This window comes from Stenella coeruleoalba, assembly GCF_951394435.1.
Source record: "Stenella coeruleoalba genome assembly, chromosome: 16".
In the NCBI taxonomy this organism is placed as follows: Eukaryota; Metazoa; Chordata; class Mammalia; order Artiodactyla; family Delphinidae; genus Stenella; species Stenella coeruleoalba.
Window position 1 is genome coordinate 60,967,648 of NC_137162.1, and position 13,410 is coordinate 60,981,057.

The 13,410-nt window shown below is 51.3% G+C and overlaps 1 protein-coding gene across 1 annotated transcript in view; it reads right to left on the minus strand.

Moving 5' to 3' along the window:
• LOC307175649 (cadherin-23-like) overlaps window positions 1-13,410 on the minus strand; it is a 240,463-nt gene that overhangs the window by 226,218 nt on the left and 835 nt on the right. The window lies entirely within an intron of this gene.

A 13,410-nucleotide genomic window follows, 5' to 3' on the forward strand; every position in this document is an offset into this window, starting at 1 on the left:
GCGTAGGGACCAGCCTTGGACCCAAGGGACCGCAGCACTGGAGTGAGGGAGCCTCTCCAGCTGTGCCCTCCGTGAGGCCAGTGCACGCATCATCTCAGCGTCCCACGGTGGGCACTCTGGCTGTGCCCAAAGGTCGGAGACTGTAGCAGGTCTCGTGACAAAATTGAACTCCTGACTGCCCTGAGAAGAGCAGCAGTGACAGGTGAACATAACGTGGGCTGGCCCTCTACCCTTGTGGGTAAGGAGCTCACCGTTGGGACTCAAGCAGAACTGGGTTCAAATCCTTGGGTTCAAAGCCACTTAAATCCTCCGACCCCAATTTCCTCATGGAGGGGTGGGGTGGGGAGTGAGACAATGAAAGCAAAGCATTTAGCAGAACATCAGCCTCCATCCAGTGGGTGCCAGCCACCATCCTCCGCCTCACTGGGCTGTGACACCTCCTCCTGTTCTCACCTGTGCTGGTGTTCCTCTAGAAGCAGAGCCGAGACAAGGGTTCAAGTGCAGGTAGTTTATTGGAGATGATCCTAGGAAGCCCCAGTTGAAGAGTGAGGAAACGAGACAAGCAAAGGAAGGAGACAAAAAAAAAGGTGTATTATTGAGCAGGTTACCATTGTAGACGCGGGAGCTCCAGGCCACAGGGAACTCTGGGAAACAGTGGTAGAACAGTGGCTCTCAAACTTGAGCGTGCATCAGGCTCTCTGGGAGGGCTTGTTAAAACACCAACTGCTGGGCCCCACCACCCAGAGTTTCTGATTCAGTAGGTGTAGGGTGGGATCTGAGAGTGTGCATTTCTAACAGGTTAAGCGCTGCAGGGCCACACCCTAAGAACCACTGGTATAAAAGATTTCTTAGCGTGATCCTACTTGACTGCCAACGGTTACCAGTTCTGGGTCCATCAGTGTTTGAGGGCTGCTTCCAACCAAGGGCGTTAACTCTCTAGCACTTCAGCTTGCTCACTGGGCAGGCCAAGCTTGCTGCCACAGCCAGAAAAGCCCTACTAAACCCCATCGCCAGGGCCCAGCCAACGGAGGGCCCATGGCTGGGATGCAGGGTAGTCAGGGAAAGGGCAGAGAAGCCTGCAAGGTAGTTTGACGTCTGAATAAAGGACTTCAGTGGGAGCTAAGGGCCAAGGATGCCTTTGTGTAGGGCCCTAGCAACACACTCACATGGTCAGGTGTTTTTGTAAAATTAGCCAGTGTTCTGTTGTGTTTTGTTTACATTCTAAACAAGTTTCTTTTCTACCTGATTTTATATTTGCAATTTGTTATTCTTTTTCCTAAAGAGGGCCCCCCAATTGTCTAAGCTTCAGGACCCAGAAAGCCTGGATTGACCCCTGCAGGTAGGCCTATAGCAGCTTCTGTTGCTGAATTGAAATGGGTGTCCACTGCTTGACTCAATAAGAACACAGACCACCTGGGTTCAGGACCACCCGTTCAAATTCCAGCTTTGCTACTCTCTAGCTGAGTTACTTTGGGCAAGGTGCCTAATCTGTCTAAACCTCCGGTTAACCATTTACAAAATGAGGCCAGAAATCGTACTTTCCCTGCAAGATCAAATGAGGATCAAATGAAATAATCCCGGTAAAGAGCCAGGCCCACAGTACGTGATCAATCAATATGAATATCTTTTTATTAGTTCCCACGGTTTATTCTTGCTTCTTATCATTTGTCTTGATAATCTCTTTCCTTCAAGTCCAGGTAGGAGGGAAGGAACTGGGGACTGGAAAAGCAGACTCCTCTGGGACCTGCAGGTCACCTACCTCTCCGGCTTCCACACTTGCCCGCCCAGCCTTACAGGCCTCGCGCCTTCGCCTGGGCGCCCCCACCGTTGCCGGGCAACTGCCGCCTGCCCCCCCACCCCCCCGCGCGCGCGGGGATTGGCTGCGCGGACCGGCTCCCGGCGTGCCCCGCGGCTCCCGGAAGGCGCGCTTGGGCCTGTGCTTCAAGGGTTGGCATGGGATTGGTTCCCAGCCGAGGTGAGAGCAGCTGGCCGGTCATCGCTACTTGTCGCTAGGCGAGACGGCCTCGCGGGGCTGAGGATCCGCCGCATCCCGCCTGGCAGATAACAGCAGTGTGAGTCTCCGGCCAGTCCGAGCCTCAGAAAATGGGTCTGGGTCCTGGAGGCCGCTTGGAGCACCCACCGGGCGGCTTGGGCCCCTGTCCAGTAGCCCCTGCCATGCCACCCCAGCTCTGGGCCCTGAAGCCCGGAGGCCCAAACACTCCTGGACTTATCCCACCAATTTAGCCAACATGGTTCAGCTCTGTGACCTTGGGTAGAATGACTATCAGAAGCTTTGTCTTCCTGGTGCTAGTATCAATAGTGATTAATAATGTGACATTGTTAATAACTGCTTACTTTCTACCCTTGATAAGCATACTATTATAGAACCATTCTGATCCTGAGAGGTATATTACTATGCCTATTTTAGAGAGATGAGGAAATTGAGGCTCAGAGAGAGATTTAATTTGCCTTAAGTCACACAGCTCCAAGAGGCCAGTTTTCCAACCCAGAGTGCAGCTCCAGAGGCCAAGGTTTTAACTTAAAGGCTTCTTGTGAGGATGGATGTCACATCTTAGCCAAGTGCCAGACACCTACTAAGTGCTCAAGCAAGGTTAGTGGTCAAATCATCACAGTCATGGTAACAAGTAATAACAGTCATATTGGCATGAAAGGGTGACTTTGGCCAGAGCTTTGTCAGAGACATATTGCTTTGTCCACTTAGGACAGGGACAGTCTGGGAGATGTAGCTGCCCCACTCCAGAGTTTCAGGTCCTTAAAAATGCTGAAGCTGCTGTGTCTTTTACTTTCTACTTAACACTTCTCTCCACTTCTATTTTTATCTCATTCCTCTCCTCCCTACCAGTCACTGCTAGCTACAGGGATGAAGCCCTTTGTCTCTGAAAATGGCCAGGTTTGTGCCCTGAGTTTCAAAGGGACAATCAGTAACTTCAGAAGTTCTCACTTTTATTGGCTAAAATGGAAGTAGTGAAAACACCACCCATGAAAGGAGTTAACGCGAGCCTGAACTTAGAAGGGGGCCTTACCTAGGCTGTGACCTTCAAGCAGAACACAGTCTATGGTTTTCAGGGAAGATAGATGTCCGTGTTCTTCCTAAATGTTAGAGACACTTACCCATCCTGGGTTCTGGGGACTCCTGCCTGGGTCTCAATTTCCCTGCCTTTAAAATAATAAAATTGAATGATGTTTGCCATATCCAAATACTACCTGTATCTTTTAAATCTGATACTCGTTAACTCAGCTGCTTTATTTAAATTTACTTTAAAAAGCAAACTGTGTATCTTTACTTCACTGGAAAACCAATAATCACCTGTCATAAATAGAAGGTACGAAGCTCTAAGTAGAAATACAAATAAAAACAAACCATTGTTCTCAATTCTAGTGGGCAAGACCTTGAACTGAGGCCTGATCTCATTTTGTTAAAAAGGAAGAAGAGGGCTTCCCTGGTGGCGCAGTGGTTGAGAGTCCGCCTGCCAATGCAGGGGACACGGGTTCGTGCCCCGGTCCGGGAGGATCCCACATGCCGTGGAGCGGCTGGGCCCGTGAGCCATAGCCGCTGAGCCTGTGCGTCCGGAGCCTGTGCTCCGCAACGGGAGAGGTCACAACAGTGAGAGGCCCGCATACCGCAAAAAAAAAAGGAAGAAGAGCAAGTTTTAGCGAGGTGTTGAAGATACTCACAAATTAAACTGAAAGTTCCTCCTATGGATAATTAGGATTGAAAGAACTGAAAAGGGAAGAACTTCCCCGTGCTGAGATTCTGTGTTGTTGAATGCTCTGCTGGATGGCACCTAAATTCACCCAGCACAGTACCAATAGTTCACTCTCAACACTTGGAAAAACAGTGGAGTCCTGGAGTTGTCTAATAGCCAGCATTTGGGCTGATTCTCTCAGGGTCTGTGGGGCAGGTGGGGAGCGGGAGATAGCCCCTAGCGGGTCCACTGCAAGCCTTGTCTCCCCTTGCCCTTCCTTCTCTACATATGCCATCTCAGGCACAGGTGAGATAAACAGCCGTTCAGCAGAAGTTGATGTGCACCAAAGGCTGTCTGACTACTGTCTGCATCTTCCCAGGACCACAGAGGGCAAGGGGGAAAGAGCAACTCTTCCTGTCAGAGCAACCAACTACTTCCGCATCAGAGTCTCTGCATTGCCAAAGGGTATCTGAATAGGAAAAGGGGACATTGGGAAAGGGTTTTATATGGAGCAAAATGTGGATAATGACACCAGCAACAGCAAGCCAAGGAAGAGGTAGGGGAACCTGATGGGGCCTCAACTCATGGCGTGCAGTTGTCGGCTGCTACCTCTCAGCAGCCAACTTTCGCCCCTTCTGTCACCTGAGGACCTGCACCCTTCCAGGATGGAGATGGAGGAGGACCAGGCAGGACCCCTCTTCCTATAGTTGCTCCTTGTACAAAATTCTAGGCTTCTTGGGCCTCCCCCACCCCCAGGATGGAGCCCATGGCTTTTTTTAGAATCGTCTAGTCCCCATGGTTTAGGGGTTACCATAGTGGCAGAGGCATGGAGCTCTATCTTCATACCCTGAAGTGGTACAGACACCCACTGTCTAGATACTGCTTAGGAGACAAAAAGGAGGCCAGCCATCGACGAGGGGACTCATGTTCCTGCCCACGGTTTGTCCTGTATGTCTCTAGGGGGTGAGAAATGGTTTAAGGAAGAGAAGAAAGGGAGCCCCTGGAATCTCGACGAATTTCTACTAGTCCTGGCTACATTTCTAATAAGGCACGGCTTTGAATATTTAGAAAGACAGAGAAGAGGAAATAGGAGGATAGACTCAATGAGGAAAATAAGAGGTTGACCTGGCTCAAAGGAAGTGGAATTCAAACTTCTAGTAATAAAAAGGAACATCTGTGGGCCCGGGGCAAGACTACCAATGGAGGCCCATATACCATGTGTCTCAATACGTTAGTTATAAATCAGGTAGCAAACTTAAATACAATATATTCTCCCTCCTACCTTGACACATACATCGTTATAACAACCCAGAAGGTTTGAATCTGGAATTCTCTGACTGGAATGTGATGGCTCTGTCCCACACCTGGAGAAGTCTCCTATGCACAATGTGGCTACCCCAACCCGTATGTCCCAACTCAGTACCACTTGCACACAGCCATCCCTTGAATCTAGAAGTTCCTCGAGCAGTCTGCCCATGGGGGGATGGACCTAGGAAAGAGCCTGCCCAGGTCCTGGTTGCAGTTTGAGCCCATTTAGGCAAGGGATCCTGGGTACCCAGAGGATGGTCCAGAAGGGGGAAGAGGTGTGACCTCCAGGCTGTCATGTCCCCTTAGATCTGCAGATTCCTTGCCCCATGGAATGGGGTTACAAATGGACCTACAGGTAGTTTAATAATAACAAGAGCTAATATCTTGTATACCCTTTGCAGTTTACAGGGCACTCTGCCCTGATCAGGATTTTGAGATATGCAAGATTAATATCCCCATTTTGCAGGTAAGCACACCAAGGCTCAGGGAGGTTAGTGACTTGCCCAAAGTCCCCTGATTGTGAGCTCTGCACACTGGCTCTCTATTTCAAGAACTGAGCTGGTTAGTCCTTACCCGTCAGGGCAGAGCCCAAAGGTCTGGAGCAGCAAAAACAAGGAGAGGGGAATTTCCTGACATCCTCACAATAGGCTATGGATCAGCCATTAAATACCAGCTGGTGTGGCACTAACAGGCTGGCACATTTTGGCATATGACCCTTCCCACCCCTTCTCACAGAACTGTGTGAGCAGAAGGCGAGCCAGAGACAACTACTTCTGAAAGACGACTTTGATAAAGCAAGGCCAGACTTCTGCGTTCTTAGCTCACAAAATGTTATTAGAAAATGCAGTCAATTCAGTTTCTGTTTCAAAAAGGGCTGCTGTCTGGTAATGGCTCATTTCCCTTTTTGAGTCTCAGCAAAGACTCAGCAAAATGAAAAACAGTTAATACCACCTCAGCAGCTAATGGGTGCCCGAGAACAGGTAGGAGGCGTGACCGCACCCCTAGCAGGAGGCGGCCCTGCACCCCCCCGACTTGCAACTCCAAGCAGTGGGCTGGGGCTGACTCAGCCCTCAGGCCCTACCCTTTCTCACTCCCTCCTCCCTCCTGAATACTGATGGTGAAGGGAGCAGGTGGGAAAGATGCAACTGAGGAGTAAAGCCACGGGGCGCCAACCTTGGGGGCTGGTGGAGAAGATGAGCTTGGCACTTAAACAGTCTCTGCCCCGATCCGTGATCAGCTTAAGGAACGATGTGCGAGCATCCACAGTGCATTTGCTACTTTAAAGACCTTCCAGTTCTGAGCCCCCGACTGGAACGGGAGCAGACAGAGCCCTTGCTCTCTCTTTGCTCAGGCCAGGTCATCAGCTCCTGACAGCCCCTCATCCGTCTCTGGTGGTCCAGCACCTTTGGTTCTCCAAGTGGGGTTCCTAGACCGGCAGCATCAGCACCACCTGGGAACTTGTTAAAAAATGCGCCTTCTCGTGCCCCACCCCAGACCTGTGAAATGGGAATCCCTGCAGGCCGGTGCAGCAGTCTGCAGTCTCTCAAGTGCTCTGGCGATTCTGATGCGAATTGCTGCTGTCAAAATCTTTAGGAGCTGGAGTCCTGGAGTCAGACAGACCTGGCTTTGAATCGCGGTTCTGCCACTTAGCAGCTATGTCTGAATCTTAGTTTTGGCACTGATAAATTGGGGATAATACTACTTCCTCATAGTGGGATTGAATGGATTAAGATCACGTGTTAACATGCTCGGCTCATAGTGCTGGATAAACCGTGGCTCTTGTTTCTCTGGAAATCAGATTAGATAGGGTGGCCTCAAGGAGGCCATCATGGAACTGCTCACAGGCCAGGGTGTCAGGCCCATTCGGCTGTGTGGCTTCTGACTCATACCTAAAGCCCCCTCCAGCCTCCTGTGTCCTGTGACTGAAACTGTTGGCAGATCCAGTTTATTTCCCAGCTTCCCTAAATGGAGCCCTCCCACCCCTGAGAGCGTCACAGGCCAACTTCCTCTCTGCAGTGACCTCACTGGCTAGCCGGCGGGACCTGAGGCATTTGCAGGCAGAGGCTCTGTTCCTCAGTTACAGTCTCCACTGTTCTTCATCAGAAGAGGGGTGAGGATCACCCTTGACTTGACTTCACAGGGTGATGGGGAGAAGGAATACTTTAGCACAGATGAAGAACTTTATGTGGATTAACTCATTTAATCTTCACAACAACCCCATGAGGGCAGGTACCCTGTTTTATAGATAAGGAAACTGAGAGAGGTTACGAAACCTGCCCAAAATCACCAATAAGAGATAGAGTCATGATTCAAAGTCAGGCAGCCTGGCTCCAGAGTCCTGCCCTTCAGCACTGTGCCCAGTACAGGGACACCATCAGATGGGACAGGTCATTGTAGCCAGGCACCCAGGGGCTCTGAAGCCTTGGAACATGGCCCCTTTGACAAGTGATGGAAGCTATGGCTCCTTAGTCCACGGCAAGCACGCCAACTTCCGAATATGATCTCAGGGTTCCGTGAGCCTCGCATTCCATCCAGAGGTCTCCAGTCGAGACCTGGGTAAGAGCCTTAGAAGGAAGTAGGAAGGACTTAGAAGTCTAGGCGCATTAGACATTCCGCCCTCATTAAACTCCAGAGAGCACGACTGGGACCAGAGCAGCAGGGATGGATGCTGTCGGGTGAGACTGCTGGGGAAAAGATCCCATGTCCTTCTTCTGTCCAGAGTGAAGTGTGTGAGAGGTGTGCTGGGAACATGAGGCTGTTTCCAGAATAAGAGCGGGACTGAGGATGCTCAGTCTCCTTGGGGCTCCGGGACTCCATCTGGAAGAATCTGCAGGGCAGCACAGGCCTGGTGCCAGCCCGTCTAGAGCAACCCAAGTATCGCCCTGCCAAGAGGCAGGGTGTGGACTCGGTGACCGCAGGGCCCCTCCCAGCTCTGGGTGTGTGTTTAAGTCAGGGATAGGAGGTGTGGTGATCCCAGGACGCCACACGTTGCTCTGTGTCTGGGAAGATGGGCCCCCTGGTTCCTTGGTACCCTGGAGCGGATACACGCAAGGCGTCTGACATGTCAGGTCCACACAGTGAGGCTCCTGCCTCTATCACACCTCTGTAAACCTTGCCTTCAGCTTGGTGAGCTCGTGGTTCAAGCGCCCATGAAGACTGTAGCCTTGGTTACTGAAGACCAGTGACTCCGCACCAAATCCCACAGAGGCACGGAGGGCAGGCTGGGTGCCTGTTGTCACTCACACTGGACAGCTTAATCCAGCCTCCTGGAACCCCATTCCGCCCACCCAGCATGTGGCCCGGGGCTCCTCAGATCTGCAAACCATTTAAATTGCCAGTGCCCTCTCACTCTTCTAAGGCAGCGGAGTGGAGAGGAGAGGAGACAGGCTTCAGAGTCTCACCGCCCTGGTCTGAATTCCAATTCAGCCTCTCGCCGACTTAACCCCTCTGAGTCCCAGTTTCCCTCTCTGTGAAATGGGATGCCAGCCCCACCTGGCAGGGTTGTTATACATGGCACAGCCTAGCCATTGTAGGTGCTCAGTAATCAGCACCTCCTTTACTGTGATGCAGGCCGCGCCCTGCCCTGCTACAGAAGCCAGGCCTGCTCAGAGGCTCTCAGCCAGGCCAGTGCCTCACAGAGTCTCCCTTAGAGCGGTGGTCTGTGACATCACCCAGCAGAGAAACACCTTATCCGACCAGTGCTCTTCCAAGGTTAAAGGCACCACACCCCGCCTGCGGATAACAAAGCAGAGTGTCATCCCATGGGCCAGAAATGCCTTTCCAGCTGCCTCCACCAAAATGGTGGGCAGGTGAAACAAGCAGGCGATGAGAAAAGGAAAAGAGCATCTGTACTGTCCAGACAGAGCCAGTGGACACAGCTGGAATCTTCCCAGAACTCTGCACTTAAGAGAATTAAATGATGCCCTCTTACTCTCATTCACAAACCTGCCTGCATCCGAGAGCAGACCCCAGACTCCCAGCCCATCCTCATCTCCTCCTTTCTCTTCCTTCCTCCTCCCTTCCTCCCTTCCCTTTCTCTTCTTTTTCCCTTTTTAAAAACATCACTGGGTGAGCAGCACCATAAAGCCACATTCCTGGGGAAGCTCCTCCAAGCAGACTATTGGCCCCAACTACGGGCAGCACTTGGTGCAGGGGAGGGGCCAGGAGCTGGGATGCGGAGGCCAGCCCAGCATCCAGTGAGGAAGAGAAACGAGGGCAGTGGGTTAGTACTGACAGTGTAGCGTCAGGTAAACAGGAAAGGTCTGAAGACACAGCCTTCTAGGAGGAGGTGATTAGCACTGATTATGCACCAGGCTCAACTCTAAATGTTTTATACGCATTCCTGGTTACCATCCAGTGTATACAACCACCAGACGCGAGGCCGGGACTACAATCACCGCCGTTGTCTTTGCGAGACCAGAGTCAGGTTGAACTTTCCCGTGGTCGTGCAGCTAGGAAGTGGTGCGGGCTCAAACCTAGACAGTCCTGGCTCCAGGGCGCAGACTCTCGGAACCATTTTGGACACAACCAGATGGCCCTTTCTAAAGGGCATCTGGGTACCTGGCCACATGTCCACGAGGAAGGCAGGGTAAGTGTTGGGGTGTCTATTTTTTCCAGCTGAGGCTTAGAAAAAAGTGAAGTGGCTTTTGCCCAGAGATCAGAGCGAGGGGCAGAGCTTGGTCTGGGGTCTTGGATTTCCAGCTTTCTGCCTCGTGCACACTGCCTGCCCCAGGTCAGGCAGGACCCAGGCAGGGGCCTGGGCATCAAACAGCAGGCATCAGAATTGGAGGTGCTGGCCCAGACAAATGCTGGGCCTGGGGACCAGACAAAGGGTGGGCACTGAGCACTGGGTACAGGGTGCCCGCCATGGGGGAGGCATTGGGCATCGCAACAGACTGTCCAGGCAGCAGCAAAGAGTGTGAAGAAAACACATTTGTTGAGGATCTGCTATATGCTAGCTACTCTGACCTACAATACTGGGGCATATTTAATCCTTCCAACAGCCTTGAGAGACTTTTCATTTTAGATGTGAGAAGGTGTCAGCGAGACTGGGCCAATGTGACCCAGCTAGGAGGCGGCAGAACCAGAATCCCAGCCTCTGCCGGGCATCAGAAGCTATGACTGACTCCCCCATCCCAAGCTGCAGACCCCGATCTCCCTTTAACTTGCAGTCAAGGGCAGGAACTGTTCTCAGTGGGGTGCACAGGGTCAGCTGACTGGACTCTTGTGGGGCACAGAGCACGGCCGTCATCATTGCTCTCCTTTGGAGTCAAGTCCACAGCAGCCTGACGTTGAGGTTGTCCTCTCAGGCTGATGCTGCCTTTCTAACTCCCGCATGGCCAGCTCCTGGGCGGGAGCAGAGGGTTTGCACTGTGCCCTCAAGTCACCTTGTTACAAACGCTGTGAGCTGATGCAGCTCTGCCTGGCCATGAGGTTTGCCTGGGGTAGTTCATTGGCACCGCGGGTAGTCACAACTCCTGGACTTACCACCCACTTTGCAGATGAGGAAACTGGCTCAGGGTGGCTTCGTAACTCACACAGCCAGTGCCTGGTGGGTCCATCAGCAGCAGTCACGCTGGGGTGACCTCAGCACCAGGGGCTGGCGTGGGGGAGATGGGGACATGGGACCAGGAGGGCAGGGGCTGGGGACTGAAATGGACTGGACAGAGCAGGCCTGGAAGCAGCCCAAGATGCCGTGCCTGACAAGGAGTGGTCAGAGTGGTGAGCCTGACGTGGCCCAGGGTCTGCATCCATGGGGGCCCAGTCCAGTATGGGGTCTGGCCAGCTGCAGTAGTCAGATCAACTAGGCCAGGGTTCTGGGCACTGTATCTACTCAGAAGAACACTCCAGCAATCCATGAGTGAGAAACAGGGGTGACAGAACCAAGGAGAAGATGAAGGTTCAATATGGGAATATGAGGGCAGGGTGGGTGAGGACCTCTGAGTTCAGGAAGACCTAGGTTTCTTGTCTAGGGCACTTAGTAGCTGAGTGATCTTGGGTAAGTTACTCAACCTCTCTGAGCCTCACTGTGTTCAGCTACAGATGGGGGAATAATGCAGATAAAGCATCTGGCACAGGGAGCACTGGGCCAGGAGTCTGAGCAGCTGATGGAAAGGCTGCCCAGTACTCTGGGTCTGTGGCCAGGTGGCTAGTCCCTGCCTCCGCCGGCTAGTGGGGCTGAAATTCCTTGTGGGATCCTGCCTGGGTCAAAGCCGGATTGGAAATTGGGCTGACCCCAGCCAACGGGTGGAGAGCAACAGTGACTCAGACCGCAGGCATAACCGGCACCGACAAAGCTGCCACCAAGGAAGTGATGTTGGTAAAGTAGAAACTAGATACTTTCATTCAGAAAGCACACAGGGTTAAGATGAGCTTGGGCTTAATAGGCACTTGAAAAGATGCTCAACATCGCTAATTATCAGAGAAATGCAAATCACAACTACGATGAGGTACCACCCACACCAGTCAGAATGGCCATCATTAAAAAGTCTACAAGTCACAAATGCTGGAGAGGGTGTGGAGAAAAAGAAACCCTCCTACACTGTTGGTGGGAATGTAAGTTGGTGCAGCCACTGTGGGAAACAATATGGAGGTTCCGCAGAAAACTAAATATAGAACTACCATATGATCCAGCAATCCCACTCCTGGGCATATATCCAGACAAAACTATAATCCAAAAAGATACGTGCACCACTATGTTCACAGCAGCACTATTCACAATAGCTAAGACACGGAAACAACCTAAATGTCTGTTGACAGATGAATGGATAAAGAAGATGTGGTACTGGACTTCCCTGGTGGCGCAGTGGTTAAGAATCTGCCTGCCAGTGCAGGGGACACGGGTTTGAGCCCTGGTCCGGGAAGATCCCACATGCCGCGGAGCAACTAAGCCCGTGTGCCACAACTACTGAGCCTGCGCTCTAGAGCCCATGCGCCACAACAACTGAAGCCCACACGCCTAGAGCCCGTACTGCACAACAAGAGAGGCCACTGCAATGAGAAGCCCATGCACCGCAACGAAGAGTAGCCCCCGCTCACCGCCAACTAGAGAAAGACTGCATGCAGCAACGAAGACCCAACTCAGCCAAAAATAAATAAATTTATAAAAAAGAAAAAAGAGGATGTTGTACATATATACAATGGAATACTACTCAGCCATAAAAAAGCACAAAATAATGCCATTTGTAGCAACATGGGTACAACTAGAGATTATCATACTAAGTGAAGTAAGTCAGAAAGAGAAAGACAAATACCATATGATATCACTTATATGTGGAATCTAAAGTATGACACAAATGAACCTATCTATGGGCTTCCCTGGTGGCGCAGTGGTTGGGGGTCCGCCTTCCGATGCAGGGGACACGGGTTCGTGTCCCGGTCTGGGAGGATCCCACGTGCCGTGGAGCGGCTGAGCCCGTGAGCCATGGCCACTGGGCCTGCGCATCCGGAGCCTGTGCTCCGCAACGGGAGAGGCCGCAATGGTGAGAGGCCCACGTACCGCAAAAAACAAAAACAAACAAACAAAAAAATGAACCTATCTATGAAACAGAAACAGAACCATGGACCTTGAGAATAGACTGGTGGTTGCCAAGGGGAAGCAGTTGGGGGAGGGATGGAGTGGGAGGTTGGGGTGAGCAGATGTAAGCTTTTATATCTAGAATGGATAAACAACAAGGTCCTACTGTCTAGCACAGAGAACTATATTCAATATTCTATGATAAACCATAATAGAAAAGAATATAAAAAATGAATATATATATATGTATAACGGAATCACTTTGCTATACAGCAGTAATTAACACATTGTAAATCAACTATAATTCAATTAAAAAAAAAAGATGAGCATGGGCTTTAAATTTAACCTCCAGTAGAATAAAATCTTTCAACTGACTTCTGGCTTTCTCTCTTCTATCTGAAGTTCTGTAGTAAAGCATGCCATGGTCTCAGAAGCCAGGACCCTGCAGTAACCCCCCCCTCACATAACGTCAAAGCTGATTAGAGGGTCCCGGGTGTTCTCAGGAGCACTGGGCTGAAGACAGCAAAATGAATGGGCTTTGCTAATAATACCCACACCTGGCTCAAGCCTCCTCGTGTCCCCATGCATGTAGGAACCCACTAGTTAAAGAGTCAATTGGCTGCCTCTAGCTGTCTTTGTTGAATGAAAGGAGGAAAATGTAGACGTGTATGGCCTGGAAATACACAAGGGCATGCACAAAAAGCTGCCACTTGGGATTAAATCAGAGTACTACCAGACAAAGGCAACCTCTCAGGGATTCTCCTCCACCTCTTTCACTGAAAAATCCCCTTCTCTTTAGCAAGTTTTGTTCACGCCCCAAAACACGTGAGCTAGTTCCACAAGCTTCCTGGGGTCACATGAGACTTGAGACCCAGAGCA